This window comes from Rutidosis leptorrhynchoides, chromosome 6 (genome assembly GCF_046630445.1).
Source record: "Rutidosis leptorrhynchoides isolate AG116_Rl617_1_P2 chromosome 6, CSIRO_AGI_Rlap_v1, whole genome shotgun sequence".
Classification (NCBI taxonomy): domain Eukaryota; kingdom Viridiplantae; phylum Streptophyta; class Magnoliopsida; order Asterales; family Asteraceae; genus Rutidosis; species Rutidosis leptorrhynchoides.
Genome location: NC_092338.1, coordinates 88,779,005 through 88,786,680, shown reverse-complemented (window position 1 = coordinate 88,786,680; position 7,676 = coordinate 88,779,005).

The following is a 7,676-nucleotide window of genomic DNA, read 5'->3' as shown; positions in this document are numbered from 1 at the left end:
ATCCGGGAGTATACAAGTCATATTTACAATCTAAAACTATATCAATGAACTGAGTAGCACAAAATATAAACGAACCAACAACAACTAAATTTTCATGTATAAAAAATTCATAATATGGAATAACTAATAAACAAATTCAAAAGTAAAATCAAACCAATAATAACATTAAACTCAAACAAGAATAAATAAAAGATAATTCGTACTTAAAATTTAAAAGAAATTAAATATTTAATATATATACCATAAATAAAAGTATATTTTGGTTTTTCGGTTTGAAACCAAATGTCAATATTACAAACCAAATCCCAATCGAAAACCGTAAAATATTTTCAGGTGAAACCAATAAACCAAACAAAACCCAAATAAGTTAACCCACTTTAACCAAATCAATTTGAATTGGTCGGTTTCATGGTCGAACCCGTTTAATGCACACCCATAGATACAAATTGTTGAAACTTACAGCCTCTCAGCCTTTCCAAGTATTGACACACATACGCTAACTTTCATTATTATTTTCAAGGTAACAAAATTAGAATAAATGTAAAAGGGTAATTGATGATGTAGCGTGAGGGTACGAAATAGTATTATTTTTAATACAAAATATGACACAAGTTTTATTAATTTACGGATGGGATATACCTAAACCTTGCTACAACACTATAGGCAGTGTACCTAATCGTAGAGTAGTGTAGTTTTTAGTAAGTCCGGTTCGTTCCACAGGGAGCTGGTGATACTTACTATATTTTTAACAACTATATTTATACAAAATATATATAATTATATAAGTAGTAATATTATTATAAAAGGGGGGTTTTACCGTTTAATGACCGGTTTGTCGATTCTATATTTTAAGCGCAAAGATAAATGACGATAATTAAAGTGCGTAAAATAATGACAATAAATAAAATGACAGTAAATAAAATTGCGAGTAATAAAATGACAGTAAATAAAGATACGATGAGAAATACAATAAAAGAATTATGCTTATTTAAACTTCCGTAATCATGATGTTTGACGTGTTGATTTTAATTTATTACCATGGGTTAATTGTCCTTTGTCCTGGTTTATTTGATACGTCTATCTGGTTTTTGTCCATAATAGTCCATCGGTCATAAATATAAAGTGCGAGTATCCTCGTCAAATTACCCTTATACCCGAAGTCAAATATTCCAACTGATTAAGGATTTAAACTGTGACGCAGTTATCACTTCTGTCAACAATTACACCAGTTATCACTGTATGTAATCCACCCCTGTTTTAATTAGTTTATGAATATTAATTCATCCACTTGATCAGAATGAATAATCAATTACCCAACCCAATTGATTAATTAAATGATTATAACAGATTCCATATGAACGTCACTAAATAGGACAACCATAATCATTATTAATTATTAGGTTAATTAATTTGAAGATAGGTTCGACAGACTCCAATGAGTTGTCACTCAATTAGACAATACCCCACATCTATTAATAGTCAATAGTCCAATTTCCACAAGTGTCGTTCTTTTGTCCAAACCCCAATTATGGTACAAAGCCCAATTACCCAATTTTAGTAATTAGCCCAACATCATGATTACTTCGTTTTAAATAAGCATAATAATAACTTAGCTACGAGACATTAATGTAAAAAGGTTGAACATAACTTACAATGATTAAAAATAGCGTAGCGTTACACGGACAGAATTTCGACTTACACACTCAAACGATCTCTATCATAAATCTTATTATTATCATAATTTAAAATTAAAATTAAGATTATTGTTATATCTTATTAAGTTAACATTATGATAGAGATATAGAATATAGATATTGATAATAGATAGATGGATCGATATATAGATTTAGGATAGAAAAATGTATATTTCAATTGATCGTTACATAGCCTTTTATAGGCGAAATTAGAAATTGAATTTTCATTTACGACCCCTGAACTATGCTCAATTAACAACTTTTTATTATTTAATATTATTCTTATTATGAATAATTTAAATATTATATTTTATTCTTGTGCATAGTTGACTCGTAATTTTTACACCGTTGCGTCGAGCGTTGAGAGTTGGTTCATGTCCTGGTTCCGGATTTTCGAACGTCCTTGCGTACTATTTTATATCGTGTACTTTGCGTTTTATAACTTGTACTCTTGTCATTTTTAGACGTTCCTCATCAATAATTTGAACCTTTTTAATTGTATCTTGTACATTTGAGCATTTTGGACCTTTTTGTCTTCAAATCTTCGTTTTCGCCTTTTGTCTTCGCACTTATTAAATATAAACGAATATTACTTGAAAATGGAACAATTGCAACTAAAATCTTATCTTTCTTGGGGGATTTTGCTATGAAATATATGTTCCTTTTTAGCCTTATCAATATCCCCACACTTGAGCGTTGCTTGTCCTCAAGCAATACAGTCTTGAAATAATATAATACATCACACGAATCACTTCTTTATTCTTCACACTTTGTACATCAGTGATTTTGATAGAGCGGTATAAACAATGATAGTAACAATAGAACCATGGTTAAAGGTGGGTGTGTCATCCACAGTTGCCTTGGGTTTAGGACAACGACACTTGCAATCAAATAGCCGATTTACTTTCGGTTTCCAAAGCAAAGTGCACATTTGAAAGGCGGTTTACAGTCCCACATGACTATGAAAATGTAGATCCTTAAGAAAATTGGATCTTTATGAAAACATTTGATCTTTTGAAAATTCAAGCTAGATTTTACTCTAGACAAGTTTTCTGATTTGATCCATCATCGGTGTTGCAAAATATATTTGTGGATCAATATTTTGGCTAAAAACTTTTAGGTTCGTGTAATCCATTGCTATCTCGGTATCGAATAGCACACATCCAGTTTACTTGTTCCGTATATTACCTTTCGGTAAACTACCGTCCGGTTGTAAAGGAAAGCGATGAACAAGAAACTGTTAAGGCAATGTCCCGTGACATGCAGATGATTATGGTCTTTTAACGTGTCGGATGCTAGAACTATCCTTGGTAGGAGCAATAGTAAAGATCATCCTTTGATTTTTCGGTCTGGCACAAGGTCCTGTCTCCGACCATGCTATGCAACCACCGTTCTTACGGTTGACACCCGATTTGATTCAGGTGACCTAATGAATTCCAGGTGAATTCCTAGGATTTTACGTTCAATGGTAATGAACGCATTGAAAATGGGTTTTCAGAAAACAAATCGGTTTGTATTTTTGATCAAAATATTTTCTCGTTCAAGCTCGAGTTTAGATATCATTGAATTCCATGAGTTTGTAATTCTCAATCTTTAAGGTCAATCTCTAGGATTGAGTAATATCAGGCTTAAAAGCTGATTTTTAATCTTTAAGGAGATTATCCTTTCTGGAGATTTGATTCATTAGTCTTATCAAGCTAATTTGCACGGTGCCCCCCCATTGTGCGAGATAAATCCTTCTCATGGTTAGGATAAATCTGACCACATGGCGACCCTGTTTGATGCTGAGGTCCGTGGATTTCCTGCTGATTTTAGAGATGACTTTTCTAGATTTTTTGTCAACCTACAGCTGGTCTGGACGACAACTTCATGACCTAAATCAAGAAGCGCGTTTCTTTTTCGGAAGACTTTACTTCCTTCAAATGATGGAATTGATTCATCGTGTAGATCCATCTTTCTTTCAAAACTATTATAGTAAATCGGGTAAAACTGATTAGTATCATCCAAAACAAAAGTACCTGCAATAATCTTGTACAAAAATATGTGATAGATAGTTTTTAATTGAATAACTTGGTACATTCTCCCCACACTTAGTTTCTTTCTTTGCCTTTTTATTCTCCTTTATTCCATTTTAAATGAATTCAAGCATTTTAGGTTGTTTCTCAATTTATGTCCTTTCCGAGGTAACGATAATTTCGGTATTATCACCTAGTTTTCACCGTTCATAAATATGTATAAACATGATTTTGACTTCATTTAATTGAAATTTTTTCAAATTTTCACAAAATTTGGCAAATAAACCAAGTATAAACCTGAGAGAATTTATAACCCTTCCCCACACTTAAGATCATGCAATGCCCTCATTTGCATGAAATCAGACTATAATTTAAATTCATGAGGGTGATTAGCGTAGAAAAGTTATTAAAAATACCGAGTTTGTAATTACAAAGCTCGTCGAATGATAGATGGCGCGCCTCATCGTTCATTCCTTTTGTTGTTTTATCACACATGTTTTTCTTCAAAAATGGTTGCTTTTCTGAACTTAATGCCCGTCTTTGAAAGTGCGTTGTTTTACCCTGTTCTATACATAAGATAAACTACAAACATATATACATATTTTTAAAGTTGGGTATATCTCCCTACGTTCATATAATATTTTTGGCATACTTTAGATCAATAATATTAAAAATAATGATAATAAAATTTGTCGCCCCGCCCTCGGGTAAAGTAATTTCGGTTCAATGACCTAGTCTTCAACTCACGACGAATTTTAGAAATCATTTTTTTCAACTTAATGAATTAAAGTAAATTTTGTTTTTTAAAATTCACACAAAACTTAAATTTAAAAAAAAACATATTAATTTTATATAAAACCTACAAAACAAAAATTCAGAATGGAGGGAGAAAACTAGTTCTTTAGTGTCTGCTAGCGGAAAAGACCAATCGGATTCCATTCTCGGAACTACACGAGAACAGAACAAATAACTCTCGACAACATTTTCCTTTTAGAACATTTGAATCTCCCCACACTTAGGTAGCTGTGGTGTCGAAATTGTGATTAACTTCATCGTCAATTTCTCTTGGTCCATAATCAACTTGCATATCTGTGACTTTTTCTTTAAGCCATTGGTCGGATTCCTGTGTAATATCCACAATTTCAACTAGTTTCTCCTTTTCTTTAGGTGATAGATTGGATACTAACCGGTTACATAACTTAAAGTTCCCCTTGGTTCTAGCATCGCGAATCCGTTTAATAAGTTTCTTCATTGAACTATTAATAACGGGATCATTTAATTTCGTATCAACAACGGGGTTCTTTGTTATCATGTCATCATTAGGTGTTACTTCATTTTCCCCACACTTAGGCGTTTCATTATTGCTAAGTATTACCGTTGGAGTTGGTAAAAGCACATGGTTCTTATCAATTGTTTTTACTGGTTCAACGGTTTTGGCTGGTGGAGATTTAGACTTTCGAATCATAAAGGTGATCGATTTGTCACCACTTTTAAGTGTCATTCTTCCATTTTCTACATCAAATAACGCCCCGGTGGACGCAAAGAATGGTCGACCTAAAATTAGAGGAATGTTTGGGTCCTCTTCTATGTCAATGACAATGAATTCGACTAGAAAGGTTAAATTGCCTACTTGAATGGGTAGGTTGTCAGCAATTCCAACTGGGTGCTTAATGGTTTGATCAAAGAGTCGAATACTCATATCCGTTGGACTTAACTTACCTACACCTAATCTTTTATATAATGAAAGAGGCATAACACTCACACTTGCACCTAAATCTGCTAATGCATCATACATGACACAATCACTAAGTAGACAAGGAACAATAAATTCACCCGGATCACCTACTCTTGGTGGAGGTTTTGGTGGAACTGTCTTCACCGGGTTTACTTCTACGGTTTTTGTTTCTTGCACTTTCTTATACTTCTTCTTCTTCTTCTTTCCAATGGTATCACCAACTTTATTACCTATTACTTGCTCATACTCAACTCCTTTTCTTGGAAACGGGATGGGTGGTTTATATGGTACCACCACTGGCTTTACATACTCTGGTGGTGGTGGTGTAACTTCTTCATTGTTACTCACATCTAAAACCTTCCCAACTTCTGGAGCTGGTTTTTCAGAATTTGTTGACATCATGTTAACATTCTCATTCCGAGGATTTACTTCAGTATTACTCGGTAGCTTTCCTTGTTCCCTCTCACTTATCATGCTAGCAAGAGTACCTACGTGTTTTTCTAGATTCAAAATGGAAGCTTGTTGAGTTCTTAATAACTGATCAAACCTCTCGTTCGTTTGGGTTTGAGTTTCAATAAATTGTGTTTGAGATTCAACTAGCTTAAATACCACTTCTTCCAGATTTGACTTTTTCTCTTTGGTTTGTTGTGGTGGTTTATACAAGCCAGGTCTTTGTTGATTGAAAGTGTTGTTTTGAGTTGGTTGGTTATTCGGACCTTGTTGGTTATACGAGTTATTGTCGGGTCCTTTTGGATTGTAAAGAATGTTTTGATTTCGATTGAAGTTTGGCCTTGGCGGTTGATAATTATTTCCAGGTCTTTGGTTCATATAAGAAACATTCTCTCGTTGTTCCATCGTTGGTTCAATGTGACAATCTTTCAATAAGTGTGGTCCACCGCATTGCTCACAACTGATTCGTATTGCATGAATATCTTTATTCATCTTTTCCATTCGTCTTTCGAAAGCATCTATTTTTGCGGAAACGGAATCAAAGTCATGGCTAGAATCGGCTCTAGCCGCTTTAGATGATCGAAAGATATCTTTTTCTTGATGCCACTCATGTGAGTGGGAGGCTGTGTTATCAATAATTTTGTAAGCTTCAGTTGCGGTTTTCTTCATAATGGAACCACCAGCTGTTATGTCGATGTCTTTTCTTGTAGCGATGTCTATGCCTTTATAGAAGATTTGCACTATTTGAAAAGTATCTAATCTGTGTTGGGGACATCCTCTCAACATCCTTCCGAATCTTGTCCACGCCTCATATAATGTTTCATTTGGCTTTTGCGCGAACGTAACAATTTCTCCTTGAAGTCTCACGGCTTTAGATGCCGGAAAGAATTGTTTAAGAAATTTTTCAACTAAAACATCCCATGTATCAATCGCCCCTTCAGGTAACGATTCTAACCAATCTTTGGCTTCTCCCTTTAAAGTCCAGGGAAATAACATGAGATAAATTTGTTCGTCTTCCACTTCTCGGATTTTGAATAGTGTACAGATCCTATTAAACGTACGAAGATATTCGTTTGGGTCTTCATTCGGCGTACCACTATATTGGCACTGATTAGTTACCATGTGTAGAATTTGTCCTTTAATTTCATAATCTGGAGCATTAACTTCTGGTTTAATAATGGCGTGACCTTGGCCAGTGCGCTTAGCTCTCATTCGTTCTTCCATACTTAGAGGTTCTAGATTTTCCATGATTGGATTTGTTGTATCCGAATCACTAGAGGATTCTGATTTAACGGTTTGGGGTTCAGGATCTTGGAATTGTCCTTGAATATCTTCCGGGTTCTTAGTTGTGAAATCGGGTTCAAAAGATGGATTATCGGAAATTTGAATTGGAGTACTTGGTCGACTAGATGACGATTCTAAAGAAAAATCAACGACGGCGATATTTGTTAAACGATGTCTTGATCGAGTTACAGGTGGTGAACGTATGAAAGGTGGTGAACGTTTTGCTCGGTGCATTCACAGAATATCCTATTAGTTATAAAAATAGAAAAACTTATATAAGTTGTCCAATCAATAGACTTTTCTGATTTTGCCCACGTTTCGAATAGCCAAAAGATGCAGCAGAGGGGCAGGATTCGTTTGGTCTCAATATAATTGAGGACTGTTTGGCTCCAATAACCCGATCCACGTACAAATCCAACTATTACTACGAACCAGAAAATTTTGATGTCTATCAATTTAACCACTTAAAATAAATTTTCGTAATTTTAAGAAATTTAG